This window comes from Ictalurus furcatus, chromosome 29, assembly GCF_023375685.1.
Source record: "Ictalurus furcatus strain D&B chromosome 29, Billie_1.0, whole genome shotgun sequence".
Classification (NCBI taxonomy): Eukaryota; Metazoa; Chordata; class Actinopteri; order Siluriformes; family Ictaluridae; genus Ictalurus; species Ictalurus furcatus.
In genome coordinates this window covers 10,841,298-10,866,853 of record NC_071283.1, presented here as the reverse complement: position 1 = coordinate 10,866,853, position 25,556 = coordinate 10,841,298, and positions in this window count along the sequence as shown.

Here is a 25,556-nt window from a genome sequence, read left to right as displayed (position 1 = left end):
TAGAGGTATATGTAGAACTGATCATATTGTATACAAGTGTATGAAACATGTATGCGCGCACACACACACACGTGTATGAAAAGAAAAATGAGCCCGTTTTGTTATTGTATCACACTATATTGTGTCCTCCAGTTTGAGTTGACATTTCAGTGATTTGATCCCTCTCTCTACAGTTATATCAGCTGAGAGAGAGAGAGAGAGAGAGAGAGAGTACAGAGTAGAGTTACATTTAGCAGCATGTCATAAGCTTAATGCTGTATTACTGCTTTTAATCTGTCTATGAATGACAAACTAATTTCTGAACACTGCTCTGATCCAACTTATCATTTTAATACCTAAAATGAGAAAATATATAATTAATATATTTATTAATATATAGTATACTGTATATAGTATATATATAATATAAAAAATATATAATTAATATATTTATTAATATATATATATTGAGGAATATATATTCCTCTATATATTATATATATTCCCCATCAGCAGGGTTTATGATATTTACTACATTTCACATGAAATTCAAGACTGGAATCACCAAATGCTAATGTTTTGGGGCAGGCGATACAACTACAATCTTATTTCACGATAACGATACGTTTTCTCAGGTAGGTCTATCAGTAGTAATCAGGTAAGAACTACTATGGAAATTGAATAACGCAGTTATAAAGTAGACTTCCCTGTATGACACACAGTGATTCTATTAAAATTTACTGAAGTTATTCAGTCAAAGGAGTGAGTGAGTGATTTTCTGTTTGTCTTTTGTTGTTTGATGTTTTCTGAACATATTTCTGCCGGAAAGTCGATGGGAATGACATAGGGCCCCTTTCAGGAGGTTTCTAACCGTCATGCCTCCTAATGTCCTGGGGTCCCAAGCAGTTGTCCGCCTTTCCTGGTCACAAGCTACGCCCCTGCTTGTTATCTTAATTTTATGTTGTTTATTTTTTATCATTCTACATGTGATGCGGACCCAACTGGGAAAATTTCCAAATTGTCCAAAATGTCCGGGTCAAGTTCGAGTACAAAATTTACCCGAGTGCGTGACAAGTCCGAGTTCGTTCATAATTGCACTCAAGTCCGGGATCGAGTACCCCAACTCTAGCTTTAACATTAGCTAGTTACAAAAATTAGCTAGCTAGAACATTAGGTACCTACCCCTGTATAAAAATACTACGAGGAACATTTCAACATACAACTTTTTCCTTTTCGTTTTTTTCTTTCTGCTTCAATCTCTAGCTTTGTTGGTCTTTCCTTCACTTCCTTTCAAAAGCTAAACCCTGTTTTCACCAGTGAAATGTTCTAATATTTTCCTTCACGTCAAGAAGATCGACCAAAATCTTATTTCCGTCATGCCACACCTTCTAATATCAATTTTTAATTTACTGCTGTAGTAGCAGCAACTGTAGAACTCGGCTGCGTTTTTAATTGAATCGGGTCTGATATTGGAGAATGAGGTTAGGCCCAAAAGGGACACAGAAACTGAAAAGTCCTTCCTCACTACGGTAGATTCTTAATTAAAACTGAAGGGGAAAAAAAATAATAAAAAATGATGGCAATCCACAATAGAAAAAGCTCAATAAGAAGGTTATAGAGGATGAACAGAGAGAAAGAAAGAGAGAGGAAAAGATAGACAGACTTATATTTGAGATATTTGATTGTTTTTCTAAAGTCTTTATGGCCAATATTCACCATTTCTCCTACACCTGCTGTAGAGTTCATCTCAGACCACCACAACAGCCCCTCCCTGCTTAAGATCCAACAGCTTGTATGTGTATACCCCTGAAAAGAACAAGCTAGTGAATGTGTTCTCGTCATCATTTCGCAGAAGGTGTGATGAAACGCAGCTATATTCTCTATGACCTCGGCGAATCCTTCAGGGAGTTCACACCCAATTTCGCACATCAACAAAAAACCCCAGAGAACATTCCCCACATCCATGTTACAACGATTCATCCACATGAACGCATTGCACTCCATTATGTCAGGAGCTGTTTTAAGGTGTAGAGTAAACCTGTTTCCCATTTTATCTGACAAATTATATTTAACATCAGTATGCCAGTTTGTAAAACTATACAGCAGGGCTCTCACTATTATTCAAAGCATTAATCACTATTAAAAAACAAAATTATATGCACCATAACATCACTAATGCTAAAATAATTAAAGTTTAAATATATTAAAAGTCCTGTTTATGTTCATAGTTAAGTAGGAATTGAGTCGTTTCTCATTAGTTGCATATTGAGTGTTTTGTTCCTCTTATATTACACCAATTTACCTAAAGCAAAACTTTAATTTACTAAAAATTATACATTTATTCATCACTTTTCATCCATTTATAGTTGCATTTAATGTTGTAATATATTAATGTCAGCAAAACTAGTTACATTATAGTAGCTACAAACCAAAATTCCTTCATTACCTTCTTTTTTCACTTTCTTCAAGCCCTCCATCCTGAAAACTTTCCTACGTTGGAAAACTTAGCTACAGCTTTATGTCCAATTGTTATGAAGTGCTAACACTCTAGACTCCTTCCATAAACGTAAAATAATCATCTCCTTGCAGAAATCTTCACCATATCAATGATGTACATTTTTTAAAATTTATGTAAAGCATCCATCATACAATTCCCAGTGCAAATTGTTACTATAGAATCAATAACATTCGAAACTATATCAACAAAGAATAACAAAATTAAATCAACATCATATGAGTGCTCAGAATTAAGAAACTTAAGTAAATCTAAAAGTAATTTTTGTAAAAAAAAAATAGTAATAGTTCAGGCGGGAAAAAGGAATAGGCAATATTCACTGTTCTAATTCATGTCTAAAAATGACATCCACAACCAATACGTAAGTCTATTCTAATTCATTTCCATTCTGTTCATATTCATTTCTAATTCTTTACACACACAAAAAAAAAAAATCATCTAATTTTAGCAGCACTGTGTAATTTCATTATGGTGAAAATGTAATATTGAAGATACAACTAAATTTTTTTTTTTATTTTAGTCAGTATTAAATTGTTCTGTCAGTAAGCTACTTGTTAATTTAAATTAGCTATAAGACAAGAAAGTTTTTAGAAGTAAATTTGTTCAACATTTTGCTACTTTTAGCTAGATAATTTTCTGTGTTTACTACGTTAGCTAGCTCAGCTAACAAGTTGGTGAGTCGCTTTTTTGTAACTTGACTTGCTGTTCGCTAACTAGTTAGTTAAACTTGTACTACTGTTTAACTAGCAGTTAAACTAACTAAAGACTTCTTGTTCATATTGACTGCTAGAAAGCTGATCTAAAATAACCTCCAGCTCTGTGTGCTGATGTGCAAAAACCCACTGCACAGAACCATAGATCTGTGTCTGACTCCTTAAATCCTAAAACTTTATGACCTGTGTCCCTGTAAACTTTACCACCACTCACACTCACACAGAGCGAGGATGAAAAGCTGGCCAGACGTCATCGTTAAGTTTGTCCAGGGCCATAAGGACAAATGAACAGAGACCCTAAAACACACTGCTACAATTTTCTCATTTGTCACAATGGTTTGGTATTGTTTCCCCCCCCCCCCACCCACCCCAAAGAAATGGACAATTCCGTCACTTTCGCATGAAACAATGAAATCAGTCACCTTACTCATATACATGTAGATGTGGTTCCTGAGCATCAACACCAAGCTTACTCATTTGCTTAACCGAGTATAGTTCTGTTGCAAACTATTTTATATGCACAATAAACACAGCCCACACTAGGGTATTATGCAGAGGGGTGGAAAAATGTATAGGGATGGGTACACTGTCAAAATCTTAATTAAAAGTAGAAAGATGGAGCAAATAATCTACTTGAGTTTAATATAGATAAAAATAAATAAAATTTAAAGAAAAAAAAAACCATTCACATTGAAATGTACTCAGGTATGCTACTCATGCATTTTATTCAAGTGGGGGAAAAAAACTGTCAAAAAATGCCTTTATTTATTTCAAGAAAGGAAGAGTGTAATAGAGAAAGAAAGGATTTGCTCACTACAGGAGAAAATGAGAAAGAAAAAGAGGACTAAAGGGAAAAGGAAAAGACAAAAAGAAAAAAGGCAGACAAAAATATCACTTTTCAGAAGAAAGAGAGAAATGGAATTAAAAGGAATGGAATAGACAGAAAGAGGAAAGACAGGTGAGAGACAGGGGGGAAAAAAGACAGAAGAGACAGGCCGAAAGAAAAAGAAAAGGAAGAGGATACAGACAGAAAAAGAAAGAAAGAAGAGAGACAGCCAGAAAGAAAGCAAAGACTAGACAAGAGACAAAAGAAACAAAGAAAGAAAGATGAGCAACAGAAAGAAGACAGACCAAAAGAAAAAAAAAAAGAAGAAGAGAGACAGACCAAAAGAAAGCAAAGACTAGACAAGACAGACAGGTGAGACACAAGAGACACACAAGAAAGAAAGATGAGAGACAGAAATAAGAGACAGACCAAAAGAAAAACAGACAGAAAGAAAAAAAATGAGGTACACAGAAGAGATGAGACAAGACAGAAAGAAAGAAAAATAAGACAAAAAAAAAAAAAGAAAGGTGTGTATTCATGTCCACGGGACAGTGTGACATGGAAATGATAGAAACTGAATAGAACAGAATTGTTCAGGACACATGGCATGTTTTCCTCAACTGAGCCATCATTCCTCCTTACAGAACACCAGGGCAAATTACACACCTGCTGTGCCACACAAAGCTTTTACATCTTCAGTGAATTTCTTAATATTTTACTGTTTCCAATTATTATTATTATTATTATTATTATTATTATTATTATTTTCTCCAATATTTACTTCAGCAGATACCCATCCGACTAACTACTTTTTATGTTTCTCTTCATTATACTCATCTGTCATGCAATGATGTTCTAATAAACCAAGTTATTAATTTAAATATTTATTTACTCTGCTAACTCAGACAAACCTACAACTTGACTAGCTACTTAACTAAAGTTTCACAACCCAGTTGGATTGAATGCGGAATTGGCATTAGCAACAAATCTAGATAATAAATTTACCAAATTTAAAACAAACTTACCTCAATATGCTTCTTTAAAATTGACGGATTTATTTATTTTTTTATGTGTGAGGAAAAGGAGACATGGCATTCTGTATGAATTGCTGGTAAATGAACAATTCAGAAACTCTTACTAAGGTTTGAACATAGCTGCAATGGCTGCTCATCTTGCTGATTGGAAGCAACTGTGATTAAAAAGGAAACAGTCGCAGGTGGTGTGTGCTATACCGATTAATGGGTGGTGCAAGACTTTGCTGAAAGACCAATTAGCACAGCTCCTGTTTCAACTGACATCAATGTGAAATTGATTGGAAGTCTTTGTGAGAACAATTAGAAAAATAATAGGGGGAAAAATAGAAAAATAGGTATTTACTATAATAAGTAAGGTCAACGCTTAATATGAAGATTTAAATAGTACTTAAGTGCAGTAATAAAGTACAGTTATTCAAGTGCTTTCCACCCCTGACTATGCATATCCGATCTCAACACTTCTCTCACGACACGTCTGATAAATCTACCTTAACTAGCATTATTTACTCTATTAGTAATGCAGTATTAATATTTTCAAAAATCATGGATGTCAGCAATAATAAACAAAATAATGAACACATGCATTATTTACTGGATTAACACAGGAATGAATGAACACTTGTTTAAATGTTAAAGAAATTACTCCTGACTAATGTTCAATCAATTCATAACTAAACAAGTCCACGTAAATGAATTGAATTGAATTCCCGATTCTGATTGGTCAGAAGGTGTTGATTCATTTTCTGACAGTAGTGGGAATGCGCCACATAAACACACATAATTAGTCTAATATTAAACAGATGAACAAAAAAAAAGAAGGTGTTGTTTATTTAATTTAACAATGAAAAATGTACAATCGTTAATATAGTGATGTTTATTGATCACTTATGGAAGGAGTCTCCAGTGTCGGTTTATACCTGTTATAACGTAAGTGAGAACAGGAACTAACTTCTACAATTCTTCTATGAACGGATAAATAGTATGACATCATTATTTGGATTAATACTGAACAAACTGCTGTGGTATAAGAGGAATAAAACACTTTAGGATGTGCTGTTATAGGAAATAGAACTTTGGGGTGGGTGGGGGAAAAAAACAGCTGTATTTCCACTTTGATCGGTTGATTTTGATTTGGTTGATTATTTTCTGGAAACAGCAGACTCCATTGTGTTTTATTCCATACATACAATAAGGCATGTTGATAACATCCTGAACTCTGGTCTCCAGGTGTAGTTCTTTTCAGAAATTTGTTGTGACCTCCGATAGCTTGGTGGAAAACCTTTCTCGGGCGTTGTTTACCCTCTCAGGGGACATGGTGGCTTAGTGGTTAGCAGATTTGCCTCACACCTTCAGAGTTGGGGGTTCGAATCTCATCTTTGCCCTGTGTGCAAGGAGATTGCATGTTCTCCCCATGCTTTGGGGGTTTCCTCCAGGTACTCCAGTCCATTGTAGGCTGATTGGCGTTTGCAAATTGTTTGGGTGTTTGTGTGCAATTGTGCGCTTTGATGGGTTGGCACCCCATCCAGGGTGCCCCCTGCCTATACCCTGGGATAGGCTCCATCCTTCCACACAACCCAGTGTAGGAAAAGTGGGAAAAGCGGTACAGAAAATGGATGGATGGATAGATGGATGTTTACCCGCTCACACCGTGATTTATTCTGCAAACAGCTAATTGTGTTTAAATTATTACAAATCAAGCCAGGCTTAAGTTGTACTAACTCAAGATTGATTTGAAATCTTGAACACAAACATCTACAGTTTTCGGAACCTGTACATACAGAGTATATTTAGCACTGGAATACCTACACCTTCACATATTCATCTAAAACATTTGAATTCCACTTCCTTCTCTTCTCTTCTTTTGCATCCTTAATTATTACAAAATCTTCTCTCTCTCTCTCTCTCTCTCTCTCTCTCTCTCGCTCTCACACACACACACACACACACACACACACACATCACATTTCATATTCATTATGACCCACTTTCAGCACTTTAACCAAACTCAGCATTGCATCCATACTGAGTTACAGTACAGTACGCTGTTTCGTGTATACTGTGGATTATTTTACAGCTCTGTTTACATCCTGAACATCAGTGCTGGTATATGTAGCCCAACAACATTTATGAACAGTGCAAGTCATATGATATAGAACTGAGGCACAGACAGGATTATATTACTGTGGATATATTGGATAAAGACAAAGAGAATACAATTAACACACACACACACACACGCACACACACACACACACACACACACTTTTATCTATCATGGGTGTCATTTGGGATTGGAGTTGTAGCGATTGTTGTAGGCAACAGCAGAAATAATGATTGCAATGCAGCTGGTGTATGATTTATTCTACAACCCCAATTCCAAAAAAGTTGGGACGCTGTGTAAAATGTCAATAAAAACAGACTGCAATGATTTACACATCTCATAAACCCATATGTTACTCACAATGTTGCTGAAAGGCAATGTGAATAATTCCTACAGTCTATATGATCACGTCTTCAGACAGAGAGGAAAAGGGAGGGGGGGGGGGTTGGGTTCATTACGGCATTGGAGCAAGACTGAGAAGGGTGTGCAAATTATTGCAACAAAGCTGACTTATGTTCTGTTCTATTCTACTGCACTGCAGCTTGTTTATGTTCTACTCTATTTTATTTCATTTGAGCTATATTCTGTTCTATTCTACTGCAATAAAGCTGTGTTATTTTCTATTGTATTATATTGCAGCTGAACAAGATTATTTTTTATTCTGTTCTATTCTATTGCAATGGAGCTGGTGTATGATCTATTCTATTCTATTAAATCAATATTCTATTGTAGTTTATTGCAGTAAAGCTGATTTCTATTATATAGTATTATATTTTTGTTAAAGCTATATTCTATTCTATTCTAATAAAACAATACGGTCATAGTCTAATCCATTAAAGCTGATTTCTATTATATAGTATTATGTTTTATTTAAAGCTATATGCTATTCTATTCTATTCCATTCTATTCTAAACTAATAACCCAATATTCTGTTATAGTTTATTGCCATAAAGCTGATTTCTATTATATAGTATTATATTTTTATTAAAGCTATATTCTGTTATATTCTATTCTAATAAAACAATACGGTTATAGTCTATTCCAGTAAAGCTGATTTCTATTATATAGTATTATATTTTATTAAAGCTATATTCTATTCTATTCTAATAAAACAATACGGTCATAGTCTAATCCATTAAAGCTGATTTCTATATAGTATTATATTTTATTTAAAGCTATATGCTGTTCTATTCTATTCCATTCTATTATATTCGAATAACCCAATATTCTGTTATAGTTTATTGCCATAAAGCTGATTTCTATTATATCCTATTATATATATTTTTTTTTATTAAAGCTATATGCTATTCTATTCTATTCTATTGTGGAGAGACAGTTTCAGTTGATTTAATAGACCTTATTCATGTAACAACTAAATGTCAGTGTTTCACCTACACACAGTACAAACACACACTCCATGACCTCCTTTAGAGTCAAACACATGCTCTCCACCTGTCTGAGTTTCCCTTTCTTCCTTAGATCAAGAGGTTTCAGGGACACTGAGTTACAGACAGATGCAACCTGATTATATTTACTAAAATCTTCTCACTTTTTGCACCTTTAGGCTCACTTCTTCCACATATTCAGGGTAGGTGTGTTCGGACTGCAACTATAATCTATAATCTTTTCTTTTTCCTATGATGTTTCCTAAAAGCATCTGTGTGTGTGTGTGTGTGTGTGTGTGTGTGCGTGTGTGTGCGCGTGTGCGTGTGTGTGCGCATGGCAGAAAACAAGCCTGCTATGCCAAGCGCCCTCTATAATAAGACCCGCTCAGCAATGAACAACAATAATTACACATTAACAACGATGTGTAGCAATATGAATTATCCTCATACAGTTACTACGAAGCTGTAATTGATTTTATGATAATATTTTTTTTCTGTCTGCATGTGTAATCAGAGAACAATGAGATGATGTTGGCTGCATACCCAGTGATGCTTCGAGGCTTTACATCTGACATCATGCTTTTCGATAAACGACGCAGTAAACTATAATCAGGATTCTAGACTCTAATTACCCTCGTTTATTTTGATCATCGATGAATGCATTGATATTTTTAATTCATTGATTGATAGTGTCATATCACAGCGAACCATTGACTACATTTCCCATCCTGTACTGCGGCCTACAAACATGGCCGCCATGGACTGCGATTCCCAGAACACTCACATTCATTGTAATCACGCGCACCTGCATCCAATTCACAGCACTCACAACCACAGTATAAAGTGACTATAACTTTGCGAAGTATTGCGCTCAGTTGCTTAGTCTCTGGCGCATTTCTAAACCTTATATCGTGTTTGCTTTTCTGGTTATTGACTTTGTTTACTCTGTTGACCTCAATTCTCTGCCCTGCCTAGTTTTGCCTGGTTGCCTGATCGTTTGACGCCTAGCCTGCCTTGTACTTCGATTTCTGCCTGATCCTTTGGACTTCTGATTGTTTGATTAAACTGCCATACCTGCACGTGCTTCCGTCTCAGCCTCCATTATGTGACATATAGCTAGATTATTTTATATAAAATACCAAGAACATTTTTACATCAACTAATACTACTATATAACGCTTAACTAGGCTTAATTAAATAACAGATCACTAGATTAAAAAAAACAACAAGATATTAATATTACCTGCATTTATCAGACAAGCTGACCAAGGTGATGGTATTTTAAATGTTGGTGTTTTTTTTTAAACTGGTCACTCCCTTTTTTACAACTATATATCAGTGACCAATGAACCCATGGTCTTGATCATTGGGAGAAGGTCTTACCTGCCTAGATTTGTTTAATTATGCCCAATCAAATAAAAAAAAAAATAATAAAGGCCAGCATATACTATAAAACTGAATCACAAGTGCTAGAACACAAGTTATGTCAAGAGTCTAATGTAAAATGTTCAGATTTTACTTCAAAAGACTGCTCTCTCTCTCTCTCTCTCTCTCTCTCTGTACTATTCTCTGCCATTTTCAATGAAATGCATTTTCTTCTAAAGGAAGTATCATAGTCTGTGCTACAGTGTGCTACATAACATAGACTAAATAATCAATATTTTTATTATAAAATCTTATTGAGCGTGTAAGCTCAGCCCTCAGTATGCCTCACATTACACATTCAGACATCAGATAGAGGTTGGAATGGGCTGAACTAAAGCAAGAAAAATGTCCTTCATCTGTGTGAGTCATTCTTTTCAAGAAAGAAGGACATGTACAGAGAGAATGAAAGACAGACAGAGACAGCGTGTGACTCAGTCTGACCCCATTGACTTCTTTCAGCCCCACTAACAATTCAAGTCTATCCCAAAATTCTACACTCGACAAATCAATACAACAATTGAATTAGAGACTATTATTATTATTATTATTATTATTATTATTAGGGGGCCAAGCACTGAAGGTGGGTAGTTACTTCGACATGGGTGTCTATGGCAGCCCTTAAAACATGTGGTACTGCCTACACAACAATTTGTATGTTGTTGTACATCCTTCAAGCAATCTACCACCATCAATAGAGCAAATTTCCATATACATTTGCAATAAAAACTCCAACGCAATGTCGTAAAACATCATTACGGCAACGCAGAAACTATTGGATTTAGAGAAAATTTGGGATTTTCTGCCATTTTTTCTAAAACAGTTAGCATTAAAGCAATTTTTTTGTCTCCTCTTACAAATTTAGTTCAATAATCAGGAAATCTGGATCACAGCATCGTGAGACCAGCTTGAACAAAACTCAATTTAGCTACATGGCCTGATGTAAACAAAGAAGCTTTGAGTTTGTTTGCAACTTAATAGGGCGATTGAAAACAGGAAGACTATAATATCAACAGCTTGACGTTTTTGCCTTCAAATTAAGTATCTCTCCTTGGGAACAAGCCCTGGTGGTCCAGTGCCTTCTGATTTTCCTCTGTTGCTAACAGGTGGTGCTTGGCCCCTTAATTGCTGCTTGCAGCTGTATTTATTTTATTCTTATTTTGACACATAATACTGAGAAAAACAATAATAACCAGGGTTATTATGTTTGGCTAGTATACTTTTTACGCATTAAGACATTTATAGGTAGGCAAATGAATTATATTTGTGTGGATGACAAGGAATTTATGTATCAGGTGATGGCCGATAAATCGTGCAGAATATGAACAAGCAGTGTGACTCCGGCCATTGAGACTAGTGCGTATATCTGATGTCTATCCACTTTCCACTGCAGACACATTCAGAAAGAGCAAGCGACTCTATGCATTGTTAAGCACACACCCACAGTAGTTTAACCAACATTTCCCCTCATGTCTCACCACAACATGCACAAGAGTCTATGAACCCGAACTGAAATGTGATGATTCCTACTCACACGCCATGTCCATGTTTTATGCGGTATGTCATGAAGATAGGAGATGAACAGTAGTTAATGAATTTTTCAGTGAGCTTCTTAACTTTTTACTGGAAACATTGCCACAATGGACACTAACTTCACGTGTATATCTTTCATTACTCCACTTTCTACTCCAATGTTAATGCACTGGGATGAAACGACCACAAAGAAGTGGTAGAAATGGTCTGGACTCTAGAGGGACATCTGCTTAGAGAGACGAAGAGAAAGAGAGAGGCAGAATTAGGTCATATAGTGCACCAGAGCTCCCAATGACAATTTAAGATGTACTTCTTTTTTAAAAATACAATTGGTTCTATTTTAATCCCGGCCCACTTGATCCCATAAAGCCAGGTTTGTTTGTGAAGGACACAAAATGAGATTAATTATTCCAAGTGAGATTTGCTTTGACATCAACCCACTAATTTGGAGCACGGACCTTAATGAAATAATGAATGTAGTGCAATTAATAGTAATCAAAGTTTAACCGCTTAATGTCGGCAGCAATTCGTCATAACACAGGGATAGAGGACGTCATTTTCCTGAATTGTCATAATCAATAATATGATTATTTTAAAACAAAAATCAGAAACAGATTTCTGTTCAGAAAGAAAAATCCGAATGTGTGTGTCTATGCAATCAGTGCACTTATAGAAAAGTCACATCACATGATTCACATGTGAAACTGACAAATGATTAATTTACTTTCACGCATGGTGCTTTACACATGATTCACTTCTTTTCGGATGTGATACTTTACAAATGATTCATTTGATTCATATGCGATCTTTTTACACATGATTTGTTTATTTCCACATGTTCTGTTTTACAAATGATTCATACAGTATGTGCTGCTTTACATGATTCATGTGATTTATATTTGCAGTTTTACATGATTCACTTACTTTCACATGTGATGCTTTACACGATTCATTTGATTCATATGTGCTGTTTTACATGATACATTTGATTCATATGTGCTGCTTTAGATGATTCATTTATTTTCACGTGATGCTTCACATATGATTCATTTGATTCGTATGTGCTGTTTTACATGATTCATCTTTTTTCACATGTGATGCTTTACATATGATTCATTTGATTCATACATGCTGTTTTAAACAATTAATTTATGTCATATATTACACATGAATCATTTGACTCATGTGTGCTGTTTTAATCACTTTCATTTGATTCACATGTTCTGCTTTACATACTCCATTTTTTTTGTTCATTTATTTTCATTTACTTTCATGTGTCAGGATATGCTGAAATGCACTTTCACATATTTTTCACGTGTGATGTCATATATTCACATGTGAAAAACAGATGTGTGTAATTTTTGTGTATGGGTATTATGTCGAAGAACAAGAGTTACTTCTTCTGATCTGTCTCACTCTCTGTCTTTCTCTCTCTGGTGGTGACAAGGTGAAGTGTGTTTGTCGCACTTTATCTATGTGTTACCATGGTTACAAGACCCAATGAGACCTTCTGTTGGAGATACTTCCTCTTTCTCTCTCTCTCTCTCTCTCTCTCTCGCTCTCTCTCACACACACACACACACACACACACACACACACACAGAGTAATAAAAGGCTTCAGTAATAACAAAAAGACATTTTCTCTTGTCAGACTCTGATGTGAAAAAAAGGGTTTGGGGTGGTAAGAACTGACAGCTCTGTATTAAAGCTCAAGACTGCATCTGCCAGTCAAATGCCCAAAAGTTGCCACGTGCCGAAATATACAGTGGGGTCCAAAGGTCTAAGACGACTAGTGAAAATGCTTCTATTTTGCATTCTTTTCTAATCTAATAAAACAATTTATTAGAAATTAAATTATTGACAATAACTTGAGTGAAAAGTGGTATGTTTGCAATATGTACATGAATGTCGGAGTTTCTTAATATTCGGTACGTCCCCTTTTTCCTTTAATGACAGCGTTCACTCGAGCTGGCGTGATCGATTTTAGATCAAACCCACCTGAGTTTCGTCTGAACACATGCTTCAATAGAAGAGATTAGGCATGAGTTTATTTTGCGAGTTTAAATTTCTTAATTTTGACTTTATTTCTGCCAATTACAAGTGAGTTTACATCTCACAATTCTGATGTTTTTTCTCACAATTTAGACATCCGCTCGACATTTAGTAAGCTGCAAAGAATGCACAGACAAAGCATCAGTCATTCTCTATAAATAGGCTATGTAAGAACAACACTCATCAGCTAGCCAAGACATGGAAATCAAGATACTAGTGTGCACTCGTTACCTGAAGTTACCGTCACATTTCAGGTACTGTGTCAAGTGGATGCTTAAACTGCGAAGAAGAAAAAAAAACTCAGATCTGTGAGATGTTAACTCAAAATCATGAGGAAAAAATTCCAAGATTCGCAGCTGTGTGAAATAAAGTCGCAATTCTGAGATATAAACTCGCAATTACATCTTTTTTCCATTTTTTTTTCTTTCCCATTTAAGATTAATTTCCAATTTTAAATGAGAAAAAAAAATCCCAGATTTTCAATGTGACTTCTGCATGCCACTGTATAAGACGACAAAAATGACAATTCAAGCGACGAAAACATTCGAAAGTTCCTTTTTCACTTTTTCCACTCAAACAATACTATAATTGCGACAATACAAAGGATTTCGGTTTCACACTCACATAATAACCTTGAATGAACCGTTAAACCACGATCTGATCTACAGCAACGTATTCAGAACTCTTTCTGTAAGATGGAGCTTTTCCGGAGCTTCTCTTGGGAAAACTGGGTGAGAGGAAAGAATGAAACCTTGGATGTTTCTTGTTTTGATTTTATATAGGTGCTCAGAACTTAAGTATTCAAGACGTATAGCAGAAACCATGTCGATGCTCTGTAGCGCTATCAAGGCCAAAAAACGCATCAGAACAGCCAGCAGTAGTCTTCAAGAAATACCTTGAACCGTTAGTTTGATTCTATGTAGAACCACAGTAAGAAAGAGGCTTTCTGTTCAGTTCGGCTCACTTGATGAGCTGAGCTTATGAATACTGCATAACCCAACCCTACTCGGTAAATGACAGAGAGAAGGAGGATAAAGAAACACTCCAAGAAGGTTAACAAAATATTCATGTGTATTACCTTAATATGATTATTAGACTTCCCTGTGTAATGTTTCCTTGAGATGCGGTGAGAAAAGGCGAATATACCTCTTTCATCCCCGCCGTCACTCTATCCCTGATCTGAATTTGAGAGAGAATCAGAGCGGTACAGATTATCTCCAGTGGGCGCAGGGTCTTAGTTAAGCTACTGAAAGAGATTGCTGAAGGGCCTCAATAGAAGGGCAAAATTAAACACTGCGGCAACCGGCGATCGGCTGAAAACTCCACTTTCTCCCTGTCCTCGCTCAATCTCCACTTCACACTTCACTGCGTGAGAGATTTAAATATGGATATTTTAATGATGAAAAGCTACCACTAGCAAAGCTGCCATGCGCAAATCAGTTCCACGGACTTTTTAAAAAAAATAATGTTTCGGTTAAAAGATTCATGTTGTTAGAGGAAAGACAGGTACGTAATTTGCAATTTGTGGAGATTTCCGCTAGTTTAAGTGCTTGTAATGTGGGCTGTCTGGCAAGCTCACATACTTTTACCATCCATAAACAAATCACAACCATTATCCACCCAACCAGAGGGAGAAGCAAAATGACTTACGCCAGCTTGTGTATCAATTTTCTGTCCTGCTTTACAAATCTCTTCTCTCCTCCAGGCGCAACTCTAATACCCTAGCTCAGTTTACAACAGCTTACTCTCTTAGTCTTAATGGGTTTTGTTTTGTTTTTTTGTTCGTTTTTTTATCCACCTTAAAATTTGCAGGGCAAACCAAAAATGGTTGTAATCCAAGCTTGTTGCTTTTTCCCCACTTGTGCTGCATTTTCTTATGAATCAAAAAAAGTCCACACACACACACACACACACACACACACACACACACACACACAGATGTGAGGCTATTGTAAAGAAAGGGAAACTCGCCGCCAAGTTCTCTAAACTATTCTGTGAACTCAGATCCCTCCTCATCGTGCATCTGACCCCATTTTCAACTTTGCCTCTAAGGGTCACATGCTTTTTAATTGTCCTCTATATCATTAGATACACTACGGGGGGTCGAATTTCTGTTAGTAGACATGCAAGCTTCCTTTCAGAATAAAGACGGGTAAAAGGGTTACACTTCACATTAAGGCCATACCGCTCTGAAAACCCTGAATCCCATCTCAGATCACTTATTAATAATTTGCTTTGCTGAGCCATTGCTAATATCACTTGACCTGAGGGTTATTAACATTTCTATGAACTGTTACTTCCATCAAGTCTCAGTTTTTCAGTTCATCTCAAAGCATATTATTCAGTAATTTATAAATAAATTATTTAGTAGCTTCAGTGAAACTAATACAAAATGTAAGGCGGGGTCTTGGGAGCTTAAGAGCCTTAAGTAGGTTTGTTATATGAAGCCAAAACACAAGAATATGTTAGTCCTGTTTTCTTAGAGGTCTAAGCACCAGAGATACTGGAACCCTGCTGTTTTTGTCAGTATTTTAGGGAGTCAATCACTAAGTAGCATATGTCGCAGAGCCATGATATTTAGTCAGTAAGTAGTTTACAGGGGGCATTATGTTCAAATAGCTGTTTCTCAGTCATTGTAAATTCAATTGGGCTTAAATTTGGTATACTGTTTTGGTGTGTCAATCTTTACATGGATTTCTAATGATAACCATCAGGCAATCAGTTTTCAGTAGAAATAACAGTGTTATCTTTGAGCTACAAAACTTGTCTCAGAATTGGATCTGTATATTCTTCTATCATCTCTTTAGTCTTATATGTAGCTGGGCAAGAATTAGACACTGGGAGTGCTATTTGGAAATCGTGCTTGGACCCTGCAGGAAGAATTACCACCCAATTTCTTGATGCAAGACTGACCCAGTTTTAAAGACAAAGCAGAGTCACACAAGACATGCAATTAGTTTAGTTGTTTGTATTTATTGCTCTTTATAGTAAATTGTTCTATATGTATAAATGTTTCATTTCAGTAGTTTTTTTTTTTAATGCAGCTTAGTTAGGTCGTGTTCATTTTGTTCTAGAGTTATGCAAACTCAACTCTAGTATAACAATAAATTATAATAGTTATGCAACTATGGATCTTGAAAGTAAATCATGGTAAATAATGGGATCATCAATAAAATGCACTAACTTTGTTTGCACATTTTTTTTTTTTGGACTGGAGACCTGTAATCCCAGGTCAATTCCACAAAAGAATCAGTTGACCTTCAAGTTAAAAACGAGCCAAATTAGCATTCAGTTACTGCAAGGAGCATTGGAGAAATGCCAGATGCTCGCATCATGTGGTATTATGGCTTTGCTCTAGTCAGTCCTCCCTCTCCTACGTTAATAATTGCATGTAATTAACAAGCTATGTCTTATCGCAATACTGACAGGCCTCACTGGCAAAAACATTAAACTGAACTAGCACTCGGGTGAAGAACGCAACTTCTTCCACAGCTTGTACTTTCAATCGGAAGCAATTATTAATCAGGTAGCAATTACGGTCCAATACAATTTCCCCATGGACAAAAGGAAAGGAGAACAGGATATGGTGAATGTTCTAAATAAAAGAAAAAGAAGTAACACTGTGAAAAGAAATGCCTTTCATTCATAAATACATAAGCTATAATTACACTGTGAAGAAGAGCAACAGGACTAAAGATACCTGTAAAACAAGCTGAAACACATACACAGACCTGTGAAGTTGTAAACAGAGTTGCCCATTTTACTTGTGCTAACAAAGGAATATTAATGAATGCGATCACACTATCACATCACACTTTCACACTCTGGCTAAAGATTTTGTGGTGTAGAAAATGTGCAAACTTGATAACACAAAAACAACAACTTGCAGGCAGGTTTATGCAGGCATTTCTACCGTAAGCTGCAAAACTACAGGACGGAGTATATGCAAAAAGGTTAATTTACAGCCACAGTTTAATTTCATGCAGCCTAAAAGTGCAATTATGTGCAAACTGACGTCAAACCGAAGGGCAAGTATTAAGTCCTTCACTTAGCTTTTACCAAGTTTACTTTACCTGCCCTTTACTAAACATTACCATTTACTAAGTTTTAGTAATGAAGAGATTTATCAAAATTTAGCTCTGTACCTCAGTATAATCTAAAAAAAAAAAATCTTGAAATTATGATTTATAGAATTATTATTGCAGTATAGTGAACTCCAGACCCCCATGATGGGGGCTAATGTCAAAATGGTGCCAGTGTGATTAAAGCATACATTTATCTACCCAGATCCAGAGCTACATAGACATAATGATTCAGTTTCAGATGCTCTTCTCATGAACTGTCTCTTCAATTTAAAGTGTTGTGAAGTCATACTACTAACTAATGAAAAAACAAGGCCTGTGTGGTTGGATTCATCCAATTTCATATGAAAGCCATAAGAAAAGGTATACAAGCTAACCCTAGCCCTTTTCACACGACAGCTTGTCAAATTTGCACCACTTCCCTCACCATAGGTGAGAATGTGAGAATGTACGAGAATCTTGCTAGTTGCTAGTTTAAAGTCAACATGTAGTCACTGGCTTGGAAACCATTTCTGAGGTTCACCAGCAATTTCTTTCATTACAAAAGCAGCGTTTCTACCTAACCATATAATACACCGACTTCATTTGTTGTAATACCATTTTCACACCAATTTTTCTCTGCAGGTTATACATCAATCTGCCATTGGTCTTCTGCAATAGGAATCCGTCAAATTGCTCCTTCCTGTTAAAGGTGGTCCATGTTGCAAAAAAAAATAAAAAATACTGACCCATCAATCCATTTTAATGTATTTCTATAACTAGGTTTCACATTTAGTACAAATGGCACAATATAAACTGAGTGAAACGATAAAAGGGTTCGAGGCAGAATTAGTATTTGTACATTATTTTCATTATATCCATTTGCTCAAAGTCTTACAAAGAGATTATTCTCTTTGTAAAGAAAAAATCCATGCCTAGTTTATGCTAAAGCTACCACTAATGCTAACACCATTATTCATTTGTCTATTGATTCTTCATTCTGCTGCACTAATGACATGAGCCAAATCTTTCCTTGCTGCATTCGAGGTGAAACACCGAAAGTGTTTGGACACATTCCTTCACAGTATGCATGCTTCATGTTATTCATAAGCTGAAGTCATGAGCTATCGTAAGGCTGCTAGTCCTAGCACTCATTAACATCTTTCAGACAATCTGCTGTTTTACCAGTTGTTAACACCAGCTTTACTGTTATTTTGTGCTAGCCACCCATGCTAGAATGCCTTACATGCTCTTTTTATTCAGAAGAAAAATGATCTTACGCTTTTATTTATACAGCGAACATATGAATATATTGTTAAACTTATGCGCCTTTTTCACAGTGACAATGTTTATAAAAAGGGAACAATACCTACACATGGTAGGTTTGATTTTGTGGTGTTTTCACACCATGTGTTCTTGAAACACTTCAACATGCACTGACACTGAAGGTCCCGGACTGCTGCATCTGCCTTTTAAATGTCTTTTTACAGGCAAATCCGTTTTAACCTTAGTATAACCTTAGAAGACCGATCGACTTTACTTGCTTTATAAAAGGTCATTTTTTTTTTTCTTCAAATTTTCTTTAAAACAGAGATTTTAGTCCTCGGTACGTCTGTAAAATGAATAAATAAATAAATAAATAAATAAATAATCATATGTGGCAGACTGTGAATAAATAAACTTAAGACTTTGGACCAATTATATCTGAGATAGAAAGTTTTAGTCGCAGAAACTCAGCTAATCTTAGCTAAGTAATGAACAAAATTGTGATTATTATGATATATGTTGACTGTTTTTCCTATGTCCTATTTTTAAAGTAAATCTATGAAAATGGGAAAATTGGATAAGTAGATGGTGTGATATGGAGCAATGCAAAGCAAAGCTACAGCTACCACTGGGTGTTTTCCTATAACAACGCATCCAGAAGTCCCCTTATACCACAGCAATTTGCCAACTAAGACAACATAGCTTATAATTTATTAATGAATGCCACATCAAACTTTTAATCCATTTACAAATTGTGTTATGGTCTGATGAGACCAAAGTAGAACATTTTGGGCATAAGTCTAAAAGATATGTTTGGCACAGTGAAGCACGGTGGCAGTGGAATCAAGCTATGGGGCTGTTTCTCTTCAGCTGGGACTCGTGCTCTAGTCAAGATAGAGGGAATCATAGACAGCTCCATATACCAATGTATTTTGACGCAAAACCTCCAGGCCTCTGTTAGACAACTGAAGAAACATTTCACCTTTCATGATAGCACAAATCCAAGTCAGCAAAGGAATGACTTCAGAAGAAGAAGATCAATGGTTTAGAATGGCCCAGTCAAATCCCAGATCTAAATCCTATCAAAAATTTGTGACTTGAAGAGAGCAATGCACAGGAGATCTCCTCGCAATTTGATTGCTCAGGAGCATTTTTGCACGGAACAGTGGAATAAAATTGGCAAATCAAGTTGGTATACAAAGTGCTGTATTCCAAGCAAAAGGTTCTTTAAGTAAAATAAAGTATTAATAAGAGGGTGTGCACACTTATGCAACCAGGTGAATGTAAGAGTTTTTTCTTTCTTTTTTTTCCTCTAAAAATTGTTAAACCATTTTTAATTTGAATTTTGATCGTTGTTAGCAGGCTTGGGGAGTAACGGAATACATGTACCGGGATTACGTAATCAGAATACAAAAAAACTGGTAACTAATCTGTTACAGTTCCGTTTAAAAAAAAAACAAAGTAATCAGATTACAGGTACATTTTGTAAAAAATGGGAAATATTATCGGGATTACAGTTTTTTTCATTTAAAATCAAAGATATGAATCTTTTGACATAACAGAATATAGACATCAGCTTGATTATAGTTCTGGTTCTCTCTTTCCAGTCGTGGCTTACATGAGCAATCTCGTGGTGCATGAGCAAATAAATTTTGTGCGAAGTTAATTTGTTAAAAATGAACACAAATTGTTCTCTGAAATGCTTTTGTTAAGGTGACCAAGACTTTTAATATCCACCATTATAAACAGTCATTCTCTTACTGTACCAGCCTCTCTGTTTTTCTCTCCGTCTCTGACTCTCACAAGAAAGTGAATCAATTAACCTCTAACAGCCTCAGTTTATTATTCAATTATTTATCTTAAAGCATATTATTTACTAACCATAAATTATTCAGAAAGTATTATGAAACTAATAGGAAAGGAGAGATACAAGTTAGGTATGTAGAGTCTGTTTTTTTTCTTGTTTTTTTAAATGTTGTGTGGTCTAATTATTCATTCATTAAATGCAGGACCTTCCCAAATTGCTTTTTCTTTTGATATATTAAAGGGGTCATGACATGAGAAATCAAAATTTTCTTGATCTTTTGACATACAAGAGGTCACTGTACCATTAAAACATCCTGCAAGTTTCATAGCTTAATACATCCTACTCAGTACAATAAATAAATAAATAAACCGGCTTGTTCGGATATGGCGGGATTTGTAATGTCACATGGGCAAAAACATTTGCATATGAATGCCACTACAGGAAGACATCGACACCTCATTGCACCGTTGGCCCGCCCACTGGCACTCAGTTGCTGAAAACAGTTCCGCACGTGATATGGCAGGGGGTGTTGATAATTAATTCATAGGCAAAGATGTTAGCTAATCATAGTACTGGGTGGTTACACTGAAGTCTTAAAGGTAAAGGACACAACAACAGAGGGTCAGAGATAGGGTGGGAGACAGGGTTTTTTTTTCTGCAAAAAACTTTACTAATATTTTAATTACATCTCAGGGAAGATGATCAAATAAAATAAAGTAAAACGTCATGACCCCTTTAATATATTAACGCAATATATATATATATCTATATATAAAAATAAAATATATATATTAAAAATAAAAATAAAATATATATATTTTAGTTTGAAAACTAAAAAACACACATGCAAGCTGACAGCTTGAGCTGGAAGAAGACAAACATCAATTAATGAGAAACAAACATGATTTAGTCTCAGCTGCCACTGTTGAACAAACTTCACTTTGTCTGAGTCACCCTTATCAAGAAAAGATAAAATACTTGGCTTTTTCTTGTATTATCTACAGAACTATCAAAGACATTTGCCAATTTGACTAATTAATATATTTGGGGGGAGGAGGGGCGGGGGGAGGGAGTATAACTATTTTAATGATAAATAAAAAAGGATCTGAATACGCTTAATGGTTTTCTACAAGTCCGATAATGCACCGTTACTACATATCTCCGACTCGCATTTACAAAGTTCGACTGCATTAGTGATGACTTTTAAACGAAAACTCAATCAGCGTGTGCATGTGGAGCGCGTTTCGCTTCTGATTGCTCCAGAAATCCCTGCCAACAAAACAAATTGTGCCCTTATTGCATTTTAATTAGCTCTCCCTCTTCGGTTCGTCTGTGAAACGCTTCCTGGCAGGAATGCCTCGAGTTCCAGAGAAGAAGCTTCCCATTAGAGTCATTTTTCTGTTTTATAAATATCCCCAAATATGTAGAAAACATGGGAGCAGGTCTGGTGAGACCCACGATGTGATTAAATATGGACGACTTCGGAGTAGGACCCAGAGGGGATCCGAATACGGCTGCCAGAAGAAGAAAAAAAATAAAAGTCTATTGGAAAAAAAAACACAGGTGAATCGGAAGGAAAAAAAGATGAAGAGATAAAGTGAGAAGACTTGAGTAAAGACTGAAGTTGACTGATCATTAAAATCAGACCAGAAGCTTAGAAAGCAGTCAGCTCTGAGGAACTCGGCAGCCAGAATTATATATTACTGAATTATGGACCGTGTTAATCAAAGCGGATGTATCCACAGGAAATGCACCTCATTTTAGGAATATTTTTTCGCTAAGTCTGTTATTTTTTCCTCATAGTTTTAAACGAAAAGGTCTTTTTTTTACTGAAACACTCCAGTAATCAGAAGTGAGTGTGCATTTAAAGGTTCAATAGGTGATTTTTTTTTTATGTTTTCTTACCCAAATTACCTGGAAAATATGAAGAACATGGTCAAAAACAATAGTTTAAGCCATACCCTCAGTGTATTATGTGGGTTAGAAAATCCGTTTGGAAAACTGTTAGTATAGTACAGACTGGGCCTCCTGTCAGTCACTTAATGAACACACCACAATATCCGTTCACTCCAACTTCATCTCAGTCTGTCTAGAAAGAAAAAAACCCACCATATGGCTGAAATCTGAAAGCGCCCAGCACAGCCAGATAATTCTCTTGTGAGCACAAAAAATACTGCATAAAAAAAAACAACAACACAGAATTAATGATGCTACTGGACAGGTCTGTAAATGCAATCTGTACAAAGCTTTAAATTATTTGAATAACCAGCTTTACATAACAATTCAAGCAGATACATGTTATTCTGTCAGTTTGGGCTACGTTCTGTGTGTTTATAGTGTTGTAAATTGGTATACCTTGGTTGGAATGGTGATAAAAAATCATTAAAATCTTACTCAGCTAGCAGACAAATAATCTTGTCTGATTAACAAATTGTGACATATATTGTCTAACACACCTTTAATTCGCCACTTATCTATAAAAAAAAAACAAAACAAAACAAAAAAACATGTCTCTAATTAGGCAAAAGGCTATTGAAAGGCCCCACAGTAGCAGATAACCTCAAGTGGGATGAAAAGATCAACTGCATCATCAAAAAGACTCGGACAGTAAGAATCACCCTCCCACAGGCAACGCTAGTCTAGTGTTTTCACAGCCATTACAGAGTCAACGAGTCCAATCTAACTTTCCATAGTTTGCTCCAGTCAAGGAAAAACTACAGTGTGTTATTTGAGGATCCAAAAAGCTGCCATGCGAATCAAGAGTAAGGTGCGAGGAATCATCGTACTTTAAAGACTAAGATCTGTATTCAGAGGTGAGGTAGCTGTTGGTGAAAAACTAGCAAAAAATAATATGATGTGCTGCATCAAGTGCTATTTTATAAGCAGCTGGATAATAAGGGCAGAAGCCATGTTGTTTTAAATAAACCGAATTTGCAGTGATTGATGTGATATGTATAATTGGGAATATTCATGACGCAATATATTGACAATAATGTATTACATTTTACAGCAAAAAAAGAAAAAAGGTATCCAAGTTAACGTACTGTATATAAGTCCATATTTTCTATCCCCTGACTGTTTATTTCAGACTTTAAGGGAAATGCTGGTGCTGTAGATGCTATAGAATAACCCTATATCTAGGACGCTTCTACTTAAGTAATGTCGCATCGTTCCTGGAACATGTGGGAGATCACAGCTGCTGAAGTCTAAAGCTGTAAATATAATCAGATTTACAGCAGCACTGATGAGGGTGTTATTTTCACATCTAACACAGACATACATAAATTACACAGAGGGAGAGAGGGAGAGGGAGAGAGAGAGAGAGTGAAAGAGAGATCGAGAGAGGGAGAGAGAGAGAGTGAGAGAGAGGGGAGAGAGAGAGAGGGAGAGAGAGAGTGAGAGAGTGAGAGAGAGAGGGGGGGAGAGAGAGAGGGAGAGAGAGAGAGAGTGAGAGATAGAGTGGGAGAGAGACAGAGGGGGAGAGAGAGAGAGAGAAGGCGAGAGAGAGAGAGAGGGAGAGAGAAAGAGTGAGAGAGTGAGAGGGTGAGAGAGAGAGGGAGAGAGAGGGAGAGAGAGAGAGAGTGGGAGAGAGAGAGAGGGAGAGAGAGATTGTGTGCATTCCATCCTTAAAGAAAACATTTTTGAAAAAAATTCTCCACCGTTTTCCTCACACACACACACACAAACACACTTGCCGATCCACCTAATTCATGCGGTGTCACACATTGGGCTTGATTAAAAGAAGCCCTGGTGCCGTGTGTGTGTGTGTGTGTGTGTGTGTGTGTGTGTGTTATAGACTACAGCTCTTTGTATGTGTATGTTTGCAAAGACACACAAGAAGAGCCACAAATCTCCAGGTCAGACACATGGTGGCTGCACAGGGAGAATGACCTTGCCAAAAATGACAAACACAAGGAGAGAGAGAGAGAGAGAGAGAGAGAGAGAGAGAGAGAGAGAGATGGACATGCTCTCTCTCTCTCTCTCTCTCTCTCTCTCTCTCTCTCTCTCTGTAACATCAATATTTATACAACTTAAATATTTATTTTTCTGCCTTTCTGGTTGTGAAGAATGCTAAGCGAGGTTTTTCAATATTGTCCAGACCTCACTTTTAAACATTTTTTGGGACAGAAAATGCAGACCGAAGATGGAAATAGTGTTTTTGTTGTTGTTGTTGTTGTTGTTGTTATTGTTCTCAAATGTAACACAATGCACCATACAAGCAAGAGAGAATTTCAAAAATAAAAAGACGAATGTGTGAATGAGAAGATGGCCAGCATTGAAATAAATAAATCTAAAAACAATTAAATAAATAGAAGCACATGAATACCGCTTGATCCGGCACACCCTATTATTTTGCACTGCAGTTTTTATATCATGCACTGACAGTTAAACGTGGGCACGATGTAATGGTGCCACAGGATACTAAATTGAGTTTATGAAATTGTTATATACATCGATCAGCCATAACATTAAACCCACTAAGCGGTGACGTGAATGACGTTGATTATTTCATTATATTGGAACCTGTCAAGGGGTGGGATATATTAGGCAGCGAGTGAACAGTCAGTTCTCAAAGGTGATGTGTTGGAAGCAAGAAAAATGGGCAAGTGTAAGGATCTGAGCGACTTTGACAAGTGCCAAATTGTGATGGCTAGATAATTCAGTCAGAGCATCTCCAATACGGCAGGTCTTGTGGGGTGTTCCCGGTATGCAGTTGTTAGTACCTACCGAAAGTGGTCCAAGGTAGGACAACCTGTAAACAGGAACAGGGGATACCATGTGGATGTTTTTTTGACCCGTCCCACCTACCTACCTGGTCTTGTTGAAGACCATGTACACCACTTCATGGCACCGGTATTCCC